At 33.5% G+C, this 12,736-nt stretch overlaps 1 long non-coding RNA gene across 1 annotated transcript; it reads right to left on the bottom strand.

Moving 5' to 3' along the window:
- Window positions 1-392: 392 nt before the first annotated feature.
- On the bottom strand, window positions 393-7,417 carry LOC308640585. The gene is made up of 3 exons (XR_014020307.1): window positions 7,328-7,417; window positions 1,350-1,469; window positions 393-619 (listed from the first exon to the last, which is right to left on the bottom strand). It is a non-coding gene; the product is annotated as an uncharacterized lncRNA (long non-coding RNA).
- Between the last annotated feature and the right edge of the window lie 5,319 nt (window positions 7,418-12,736).

Here is a 12,736-nt window from a genome sequence, read left to right as displayed (position 1 = left end):
CTATTAAAAGCTTTGCCACATTCTTCACAGCTGTAGGGCTTCTCTCCAGTGTGAATTCGCTGGTGCTGAGTAAGTGATCATATGTGAGTAAAACTCTTGCCACACATTTTACATTTGTAGGGCTTCTCTCCAGTATGAATCCTGTTGTGGCAATAGAGATGTGAGATGCTATTAAAAACTTTGCCACACTCTTTACACCTGTAGGGCTTGTCTCCACTGTGGATTCGATGGTGATGAGTAAGTGATGATTTATGACTGAAACTTTTGCCACACAATTTACATTTGTAGGGCTTCTCTCCAGTATGAATCCTGTTGTGGCAATCAAGATGCGAGTTTGTATTAAAACTTTTGCCACACACTTTACATTTGAAGAGCTTCTCTCCAGTATGAATTCTGTGGTAATTTTTAAGGCTTGGTTTTCGACTGAAACCTTTGCAAAATTGTTTACACATGTAGGGCATCATTCCAGGGTGTGTCCACTGGTGACAAATAAGATTGGAGCTTTCATTAGAAGTTTTGTCACATTCTTTGCATTTGCATGGCATATCTTCTGTATGAACACTGTGATGTTGAGTAAAGTTCTTGAGGGCATTGCATTCTTCAAATTGGTAGGTCTTCTCTGCAGAATAAATTTTTTAATTTTGAGTAAGGGTTGAAAAACTTTTTAAGGCTTTCCCACACTTTTTATATTTACAGGTCTTTCCTTCAGTATAAATCCTCTGATACTTATCAAGTTGTAACATTTCACTAACAGTTTTTTCACATTCTTTAAATTTGTAGAATTTATCACTGTCATAGTATTTGCTGTGTTTAAAAAATATATCAAAGCATTTGCCTGCTCAATACCTTCTATACTTATCGGGCTCTCTTTCTCTATAAATTTTCTTGTATTAAGCAAGCTCTGCACTGTATCTATATAGTGCACTTTCCAGAAATCTGTATCAAATTTTAATATTTTGTCCATTTGGGCACAAAGAGAAATTCATCTTTTGTTTCAGAAAAATGGACATTTTATAAAGAAACTCCCAAAAGGTTCACTTTTAGAAATATCTTTTCTGTGCAAAAGTTTGACTGGAATTTTAACTCAGTGCTACTTTTATAATTGGCCAAGTTAAAAACTGATGCATGGACTAGATATCAAATTTTCCATTTTGCATTTCAGTTCAAAAATGGCTATGGATTTATTCTTAAAATACATATAAAACTCCTCAAAATTATTGGAATACATTGAATTTTTGTTTCAGATATTAATTTTCTCTGGTGTCTTTTGACCATAAAATTTTTATCATAAATAGGGACTACTGATTGATTTTGTCTATTATAATACAATTTTTGAAATTTACTCTCACCTATATTTTCCCATTGTTTTCTTGGTTGTAAATAGTCAAAGTCACACTTTCCATATCTTCCTTCTCTCTCTTTTATTCCCTGCTCTGGTAAAATTTCTCGAGGATGATGAGAAGTCATGGCTGTAATAAATAAAAATAACAAACATGTTTACTTACTGTACTGGGCTGAGTATATTTTGCAAACCTAAGAAATTACAGCAAAAAATAACATCAACAGGGGAGTGGATTTTTAAATCCAAGTCTATTATTACTGTAGAAATACATAAATCAAATAAAAATACACACAGAAAATTACTTTGAAAATTTTCCTAATCCTCTTTGTGTTCACAGTATCCAAGATGAGTACATTACTATGGAGAGTAATATAGTAGAGAAAAATATATTGTGTTACACAAAGATTTTCCTCCTTCAGAATATATTTTTTAAATCTACCAACTTTCTTCTGTTTCATTAAAATATGAAAATATGAAACATGTGAATATTTGGGGACTGTTCAAAAAGGGCTTCCTGCTTACCAACAGAAAAAAAAACATGGCTAAATCAACTGTAAGGAAAGTTATGAATTACTCAAAGGGAATAGTCAGTTATCATTTAAAAGAAGTTTACTGAACTAAACCAACACACAAAAAGCAGAATAAAAATTAGTCAAGATTTGTTAATAGTAATAAGCAGAAAGTGTATGTTTAAAGACTTTCTTTAGAAAACGTCTGAAAGAGTCAGGGGTGGTTGTACATAGCAACATAGGAGGTTGAGCTAGAGGATCAAAATTTGAAGGCCAGACAAAGTAAAAAATGCAAAGTGCTAAATCACCCTTAAGTTCTCTTTCCAGTACTAATAAACACATCTCAGAAAATAGGAAAAATGAAACATCCAAGCAGCTCAGTTTTCTCCAAGTTGTAAAGACTCAAATTAGGTTTTAATCCAAGTTTAAAAACTCAGAATACTGAGAGCATCCAAGAGAAAAAGATGGGTCACCTACAAATGTGTAACTATATAATTGTGAAATCCTTAGTCAAATCCTCACAACACAGGAAGGAATTTGAGTCTATCTATATTCAAGGGATGAAAGAATAAAATTATCAACCAAGACATTATATTCACAGCTACTACCTTTCAAAAAAGAAGGAAAATGAAGACTTTAAACATATAAAAATACACACACTATTCAACATCACTGGATCTCTTCTCTAAAATTTACTAAAGGTAATCCTCCATAATAAAATGTAAGTGCACAGCATCATAAGTCATATGAAATTTTAACTATTTCTTGGTAAAAACAATTTTATTTTAATGTAATGATGGGTCTCAAAACATGTAATTTTGCAATAGAATTTGAAAGAAAAAAGCATAGCAACAATACTGTTAATAGGCATATACACCTGTAACAATAATATAATTTTAAAAGGACACATAAATATATTCAGTTTTTTAATAAAGTGAAGTCAAGTTGATACTCATACAAATTATGAGTAAGAGATTCTTCATTTTTAGAGTTTTTGTTGGCAACTGCAAGATTACAAAATTCTGATCAAAACAAAACTTGGATATCTGAATTAACTCTAAATATTGCAACTGTAGGTAGTCTACAGGATACTCTAAATCTAAGAACACACACATACTGAAAGCAAAAGGATATAATAATGACACATACAAAAGTGATTGAACAAAACCTGGGCTGTCTAAATTATAGTACACAAAACATAGTTTAAGACAGTTATATTACATAGAAGACGTTTTATTTATTTTTTTTTTAATTTTTTATTGATTATTTAAAGCATTACATAGCTCATGATATATCATCTTTCATACATTAGACTCAAATTGTGTTTTGAACTCCCATTTTCACCCCAAATATAGATTGCAGAATCACATCTGTTACATATTCACATTTTTACATAATGCCATATTAGTGTCTGTTGTATTCTGCTACCTTTCTTAACCCCTACTATCACCCCTCCCCTCCCCTCCCCTCCCATCTTCCCTCTCTATCTCCCCTGCTGTTGTTCAATTCTCTCCCTTTTTTTTCCCTCCCCCTTGCCCCTCATAGCCTCTTGTAATTTTATGTATCCTTGAAGGTCTCCTACCATTTCCATATGCTTTCCCTTCTCTCTCCGTTTCTCTCCCCCCATTCGTCTTTGTTATCTGTAGTCTTTTCCACATGCTCTTCCTTCCTGTTCTGTTCTTAGTTGTTCTCTTTATATCAAAGCAGACATTTGGCATTTGTTTTTTAGGGCTTGGCTAGCTTCACTTAGCATAATCTGCTCTAATGCCATCCATTTCCCTGCAAATTCTATGATTTTGTCATTTCTTAGTGCTGCATAATATTCCATTGTGTATAGATGCCACATTTTCTTTATCCATTCATCTATTGAAGGGCATCTAGGTTGGTTCCACAGTCTAGCTATTGTGAATTGTGCCGCTATAATCATTGATGCAGCCGTATCCCTATAGTGCGCTCTTTTAAGGTCCTCAGGGAATAGTCCGAGAAGTGCAATAGCTGGGTCAAATGGTGGTTCCATTCCCAGCTTTCCCAGGAATCTCCATACTGCTTTCCAAATGAAGGTCACTATATACTGTTAAAAGGAACCATCCACCAACAAGACATAACAATCATCAATTTGTATGCACCCAACAATGGAGCTGCAACGTTCATAAAACAAACTCTCCTCAAGTTCAAGAGTCAAATAGACCACAACACAATAATTATGGGTGACTTCAACACACCGCTCTCGCCATTAGACAGATCCTCTAGACAAAAACTGAATAAAGAAACTATAAAACTCAACAGCACAATCAATAATCTAGACTTAACCGACATATATAGAATATATCAACCATCATCAAGTGGATACACGTTCTTCTCAGCAGCACATGGATCCTACTCAAAGATAGACCATATATTATGCCATAAGACAACTCTTAGTAAATATAAAGGCGTGGAGATAATACCATGCACCATATCTGACCATAATGGAATGAAATTGGAAATCAATGATAAGAGAAGGAAGGAAAAATCCTACATCACATGGAAAATGAACAATATGTTATTGAATGATCAATGGGTTATAGAAGACATAAAGGAGGAGATGAAAAAATTCTTAGAGTCAAATGATAACACAGACACAACATACCGGAATTTATGGGACACAATGAAAGCAGTTTTAAGAGGGAAATTCATTTCTTGGAGTTCTTACCTCAAAAAAAGAAAAAACCAACAAATAAATGAACTCACACAACACCTCAAAAATCTAGAAAAGGAAGAGCAAAACAACAGCAAATGTAGTAGAAGACAAGAAATAATTAAAATTAGAGCAGAAATCATAGAAGACGTTTTAAATTAAAAAAAAAAAAACTTTGAAAAGAGGCAAAAGAGAGAAAAGGACCCTTTCCCTAGGTTCTGAATTAAGAGTAAATACATTTGCTACATACTTCACACTTCCCAAACACACAAAGAAAACACTGAGAGGGTTGAATGAAAACAAAGAATCACTGTCATACTAAGAGACATCAATCGCCACTTACTAAAAAAGGGAAATACAGTGACGCAAAATGATAATTGCAAAGCATAAGACTTTGAAAATATTTTGAAACTACTATAGACATAGAATCCCTGTTCTTAATCACAAGTGGGATATTATGCTGGTTAGATCAATTTTATATATTAAAACAAAGGTTAATAAATATTTAAGTGATAGTTATTTTGTAACCAACATGGAATAAATATTTGAAGTCAAAAGTGGTAGGGATTTTCAAAAATCCCTAAATATGTGTCAGTTGATTGAACACTCTTGGGCATGCTGTTGTTCAAAATTGAAAGATTAAATTGAAAGATGTTTATACTACTTAAAGTTAACGAGAGGCTCCATGTAATATTCATTAACGTCCCATTGTAAAATTTTTTTTTTTGCAGAGAAATCTTATCTTAAAATTTTATGAATATCCCCCAAAATACAAATAAGATTATTTCCCTGCTAAAAAAAATATACTAAAAGTTACAGCATTTGATGGTAAATGGAAACATGGAGTCAGTAGACGGAGTTCTTAGTGAGTGTGGCAATAAGCCCTCACATCAATAGCAAATTAAAAACATTGCACACCAGTGTTGTTACATTGTTATTCAACAGAGCCATCATGGGGGACGCAAACCAAATATCCCTTGAAAAGAACAATGAGCCATATTGGAATATAAAACTACAGAACTTTGAAGTCAAAGAATTTATTCTAATTATATATTTTACAAAATGTATGTTCACTAGGTTAACTGAAATGTCACAGAAAGAATACTGCAGAATTCTACAAACATGACCTCTGTAAACTAAAAAAAGAAGCTTTCTGAACAAAAGGGAATAGTTTTGTGATGAGGAGACAGAAATGAGCCCTTGCTTCCTAGGCATTGTGGGTTATTTTTTCTTTTGAGATGTAAACTTTGTAGAGATATATTGCATAACAATTTTAATTAATGTTACTGAACTGTGTATTTACAATTATGGAGACAGTAAGTTTTACTTTGTGGTTTTGATTACACTGAAAATTAATAGATAAAGAGAATTGCAACATTTCTCAAAGCTACATTTAAAATAATGTGGTCTTTATCCTTGAAATAAGAACAAGCTCATCAATATACAAATGATGAGCATGCATGTAATCTCAATTACTAGGAAGTCTGAGGTAGGCGAATTGCAATTTCAAGACAACCTCAATAACTTAGTGAGAACCTCTCTCCAAATATGACTGTAAAGGAGCTCGAGGTGTAGTTCAGCATGAGAGTATCACAGCCATCAATCCCCAATACAATTACACATAGAAAACTTCAATTTCTACATACATGGGCAGAATGAAAAGCCAATCAGGATAAAATACAAAAGTCATGTACAATAGAGGCTTAATATTTATACAAGCAAAAGCACATATAATATTTTGACAATACAAAGAAGAATCATACATATCTTAGTTTGTGAAGCAATTAACTTATATGAGGAAACCCAGTCTATAACATGGAACCTACTGTACACAATTTAAAAAAGAGAAAAAAACAACCAAATTGTAAATATCCACAGATGTATTATTTTACAAATCCTCTAACTCAAATAAAACTTACACCATCTCTCAAAACAGCAGTCTTTGTCCAACTTGACATTCATTCCATGGCAGATAATTTCACAGAAAATCCATTACACATATCAGAAAGAACAGTGATAAGGAAATTTTAGTGAAAAAATATATACAAATAAGATTAGAGACACTGACTTATGATAGTAATGTATTACAATGGGTGGACCTAGAGGTCTCCATAAATGTGCAATACTTTCCTGCAAATAATGGAAGAAGGGCTGGAGTTGTAGAGTAGTGTTAGACAGCTTGTCTAGCATGTGTGAGGCCCTGGGTTCAATTCTCAGTATCATATATGGATAAATAGGAAATTCATTAACAACTAAAAAATATTTTTTTAAATTATGGAAGAGCTGTCAGATAATATTGACACTCACAAGGCAAGGGGAGTTTTTTTTGTTAATTTGAATGTATGCAAATATTACTGGAGGAAAAGCAGGATACTACATAACTTTAAAGCACAAAACACAGGACAGGTTTTTCTATGATAACAAGAGAAAAAATTCAAAGCTTCTAAAAAATGTTTTCTGTTGGATAATGTCTCAATGAACCTTTTTGAATTTAGACTTCCTCCTCTACCTCAACTATGTCCTCTATTATATGTGGGCCACAGGATTTGACATCACTGCATTCCTCTAAGTCAACCATATGTCAAGTGAAAGATATATATCATGCCAGCAAAGGAAAACATTAAGGATGAAAATAAACATCATTAACATTGTCTTGTCAGCACCAAGAACTACAACATCTTCTTTATTGAAAGCATAAATCTGCAACACATTCTTGTGGAGAAGTTCCCAAAAGATATACTTCAAGGGAAGAAAACTAAATAATGATAATTAGGAATTTTGAAGGAAAGTTATGCTCACCCACAAAGACTAGGTTGCTGTAGGTTTCCAACATCACTTCTCTATATAAATTCTGCTGAGCAGGATCCAGGCATTCCCATTCCTCCTTAGAGAAATCAATAGCCACATCCCCAAATGTCAATGGCTCCTGAAATAAAAATTCTAGGATCAATAGAACATGGACCAAACCATTATTCAGTTTTTAATAGGAATTAAGAGTTAGTAGAACTGACTGTCATGTAGGAGAGTGACTTTAATTATGGAATAAGATACGTTGCATTATCTAATTCAGAGTAAAATACATAAGTCTAAAAACAGTATATATATTCCATATCAGAGTGAAGTGAAGTATATATATCATAATCCAAGCAATGAATAAAAGCCCAACTCCTAACTTTTCTGGCATCAGTGAATGTGAAATTTGGCAGAAATTTCAGATGCAAATCAGAGTTGTCAAAGATATTTTAATAAGGAGATTGTGCACAAGGGAGACAAAAAGGCTGTTAAAAAAAGCTTTTGAAAACAGTCTGGTTCCTATTCTCTCTGCTTTCTATCCATGAGATAGATTGAACTCCCCAGTACAATTAGTTTCAAGTATCATCCATGACACATTCTCAATGTGTAAAATATTCATAAAATATTAATATTTGGAGACATGTAAAGTGACACTTCCACCTCGAGAAAAGACAAACTTGAATTATTTCAAGTTCTATAAGCAGTTAAATGAGTGAATAAATTTGGTACAATAGAATGAACAATGGGTTACAGAAGACTTCAAGGAGGAGATTAAAAAATTCTTAGAGGTAAACAAGAACATAGACACAACATATCAAAATCTCTTGGACACTATGAAGGCAGTACTAGGAGGAAACTTCATTGCATGGAGTTCATTCCTTAGAAGAATAAAAAGTCAATAATTGATCTCATACTTCATCTCAAAGCCCTAGAAGAACAAATCAACAGCAAAAGCAGTAGAAGGCAAGAAATAATTGAAATTAGAACTGAAGTTGAATTAAAAGAAACAATTAAACCTTGACAAAAAGTTGGTTCTCTGACAGATCCCTAGCTATGCTAATGAAAAGAAGGAGAGAGAAAATTCAAATTACCAGCATACATGATGAAAAAGGCAATATCCCAACAGACACTACAGAAATAGAGAGGATATTTAGAAATTATCTTGAAAATGTATACCCCAATAAAATAGAAGACATTGAAGGCATCAACAAATTTCTTAAGTCATATGATATGCCCAGATTGAATCAGGAAACATACAAAATTTAAACAGACCAATATTAAATGATGAAATACAAGATGCCATCAGAAGCTTATCAACCAAGAAAAGCCCAGGCCCAGATAGATACACTGCCCAGTTAAACAAGACCTTTCAAGAAGAAATTCAAAATACCAATATTCTTAAATTTATTTCAGAAAATAGAGAAAGAAGGAGCACGTCCAAACTCTTTCAATAGGTCAATATCACCCTGATCCCCAAACCAGGCAGGGACAAATGAAAGAAAGAAAACTTCAGGCCAATATCTCTAATAAACATAGATCCAAAAAATCTGAATAAAATTCTGGCAAATTAAATACAAAAACATATTAAAAAGGTCGTGCACCAAGATCAAGTGGGGTTTGTCCAGGAATACAGGGTTCGTTCAACATATGTAAATCAAAAAAGGTAATTCATCACATCAATAGACTTAAAAATAAGAATCATATGATCATCTTGAGAGACACAGAAAAAACATTTGACAAAATACAGCACCCTTCCATGTTCAAAAAATTAGAAAAACTTCAGACAACAGGAACATACCTCAACATCATATTAGCTCTCTACATTAAGCCTAAGGCCAACATCATTCTAAAGGGAGAAAAACTAAAGGCATTCCCTCGAAAAACTGGAACAAGACAGGTGGTGCTCTCTCTCACCATTTCTATTCAACATATTTCTTGAAACACTGGCCAGAGCAATTAGACAGATGAAAGAAATTAAAAAAAATAACTACAGGAAAAGAACTTAAATTAGCACTATTTGCTGAAAATACAATTCTATACGTAGAAGACCCCAAAAGCACCACCAGAAAACTTCTAGAACTAAAAATGAATTCAGCAAAGCAGCAGGATATAAAATTAACACACATTAAAAAAAGGCATTTCTGTTCTTCAGTGACAAAGCCTCAAGAAGGAAATAAGAAAATCTACCCCATTTTCAGTAACTTCAAAAAAATAAAACATAAGATATTTGGGAATCAACTTAACAAAAGAGGTGAAAGATTTATACAAGGAAACCTACAGAACCCTAAAGAAAGAAATCAAAGAAGACCTTAGAAGATGGAAAGATCTACCTTACTCTTGCATAGGCAGAATTAATATTATCAACACTACCATACAACCAAAAGCACTATACTGATTTAATGCAATTCTGTTCAAAATCCCAATGACATTTCTCATAGAAATAGAAAAAGCAATCATGAAATTCATCTGGAAAAATAAGAATCCCAGAATAGCTAAAGCAATTATAAGCAGGAAGAGCAAAGAAGGTGGTATGACTATACCAGACCTTAAACTATACTACAGAGCAATAGTAACAAAAACAGCATGGTATTGGCACTAAAACAGGCCAGTAGACCAATGGTACAGAATATAGGACACACAAACTAACTCACAAAATTACAATTATCTTACATTAGACAAAGGTGCCAAGAACATGGATTGGAGAAAAGATAGCCTCTTCAACAAACGGTGCTGGGAAAACTGGAAATACATTTTCAAAAAATAAAATGAAAACCCTATCTCTTACCATGCACAAAACTCAATTCAAATTGGATCAAGGACCTAGGATTTTAACCAGAGACTGTGCATCTAATAGATGAAAAAGTAGGCCATAATCTTCATCACATGGGGCTAGGCCGCCGCAACTTCCTTAATAAGATGCCTATAGCACAAGAATTAAAACCAAGAATCAACAAATGGGATGGATTCAAACTCAAAAGTTTCTTCTCAAAAAAAAATCTGAGGTGAACCGAGAGCCTACACACTGGGAGTAGATTTTTACCCCTCACACATCAGATAGAGAATATCTAGTATATAAAGAACTAAAAATGCTAAGCACCAAAAAAACCCAATAATCCAATCAACAAATTGGCCAAAGACCTGAACACATACTTTTCAGAAAATGATGTAGTATCAATCAACAAATTTTTTAAAAAAGTTCATCATCTCTTGCAATTAGAGAAATGCAAATAAAAACCACTCTAAGATATCATCTCACGCCAGTCAGAATGACAGCTACCATAAAGACAAACAACAAGTGTTGTCAAGGATGTGGGGGAAAAGGCACACTCATACACTGCTAGTGGGACTGCAAATTGGTGCAAACAACATGGAAAACTGTATAGAGATTACTTCAAAATCTGGGAATAAAAACACCATTTGACCCAGCTATTCCTCTTCTCGGACTATTCTCAAAGGACTTGAAAACAGCATACTACAGGGTCACAGCCATGTCAATGTTTATGGCAGCACAATGCAGAATAGCAAACTGTGGAGCCAACCCAGATGCCCTTCAGTGGATGAATGGATAAAAATATGGGGCATATATACACAATGCAATTTTACTCAGCAATAATAAAATCATGGCAATTGCATGTAAATGGATGGTATTGGAGAAATGAAGTTAGGCAAACCCCAAAAATAAATGTTGAATGGTTTCTCTGATATAAGGAGGCTGAGTATTGTGGGATAGGGAGGGAGAGCATGGGAGGAATAGATGAATTCTGCATAGGGCAGAGGGGTTGGAGGGGAGGGGAAGAGGCAGGGGATTAGCAGTGATTGTGGAATGTGATGACACCATTATCCAAAGTACATGTATGAAGACACAAATTGGTGCCAACATACCTTATATACAACCAGAGATATGAAAAATTGTGATATATATATGTATTAAGAGTTGTATTGCAGAAAGAAATGAGTACATATATAATGGCATAAATTAGCATGAATATACTTTCTGTACAGAGATACGAAAAATTGTGCTCTATGTGTGTAATAAGAATTGTAATGCATTCCACTGTTGTTCTATATTTTAAAAAATAAATAATTTTTTTAAAAGAAAGGTACTGAAACCCATTGGGGAAACTCTAAGCCTATATGGCTATATATCTTAAAAACACAGAGCCGGAAGGGAAGATGCATGAACAACATGAAAAACCAAGAAAGAATGTGCACCAAACAAAGATGCAACATTATTAGAATCCATGGTCAGAATAGCAGGATAAATGGGAGATGGTACACAATATTTTTGTGAATTAAAGTATGATATGAGAGCAAATACAGGCAGCAAAGGATCATTTTGATAAAGAGCTACATAAGCAAATAGAGAAAGCAAAAATTTCCTTCAATAAGGAGATAGAGATTTTGAAAAAAAGAAAAAAACAGAGATCCTTGAAATGAAGGAAACAGTAAACCAAATTAAGAACTCAATAGGCAGCATCTCCAACAGAATAAATCACTTGGAAGACAGAACCTCTGACATTGAAGGCAAAATATATAATCTTGAAAAAATAAAGTTGACCCCAGTGAAGATGGTAAGAAACCACGAGCAGAAGATTCAAGCATTGTGAGATAATATGAAAAGACCAAATTTAACAACTATTGGGATAGATGAAAGCATAGAGGTCTAAACTACAGAAATGGACAATCTATTCAGTGAAATAATACCAGAAAAATTTCCAAACATGTAGAGTGAATTGGGAAATCAAATACAAGGATCAAATAGGATACCAAATGAACAAGATCACTACAGGTCCACACCAACGCACATCATAATGAAAATACCTAGCATACAGGAGGAGCTAAGCATTTCAAAAGCCACAAGAGAAAGGAATCAAATTACATATGGGGAAAAACAATCAGGATCTCTGATTTCTGAACTGAGACCCTGAAATCTACAAGATCCTGCAACAATATAAACCAAGCTCTGAAAGAAATGGATGCCAACCAAGAATCATACCCAGCAAAATTAAATTTTGATTATCAATTAGATTTCAATTCAGATGTTATTTTTTGAGAAAATAAAAACCTTCCATCATACACCAATTTAAAAGAATTTACAACCAGAAACCTGCACTACAGAACATCCTTAACAAAATATTCCATGAGGAGGAAATGAACAAAAATAAAAAATCAGAAAAGGGTAGTATCACTCTAAAGGAAAAACCTATCAAAGAGACACTGACTTAGTTAAATACCAAAAATAAACAAAAATAACTGGGAATACAAATCTTGTCTCAATAACAATCCTGAGGGGGTTAAAAAAATAATAATAACCCTGAAAGTGTAGTTCCAACTGAGCAATCAAAAGACAGGCAGATTGGATTAAAAAAAGACCAACAATATGCTGCTTCCAAGAGACTCATCTCATAGGAAAAG

The sequence above is a fragment of the Spermophilus citellus genome (assembly GCF_964194105.1).
Source record: "Spermophilus citellus genome assembly, contig: SCAFFOLD_251, whole genome shotgun sequence".
Lineage (NCBI taxonomy): Eukaryota > Metazoa > Chordata > Mammalia > Rodentia > Sciuridae > Spermophilus > Spermophilus citellus.
The sequence above is the reverse complement of the archived record's forward strand: the minus strand, read 5'-3'. Positions and strand labels throughout refer to the sequence as shown.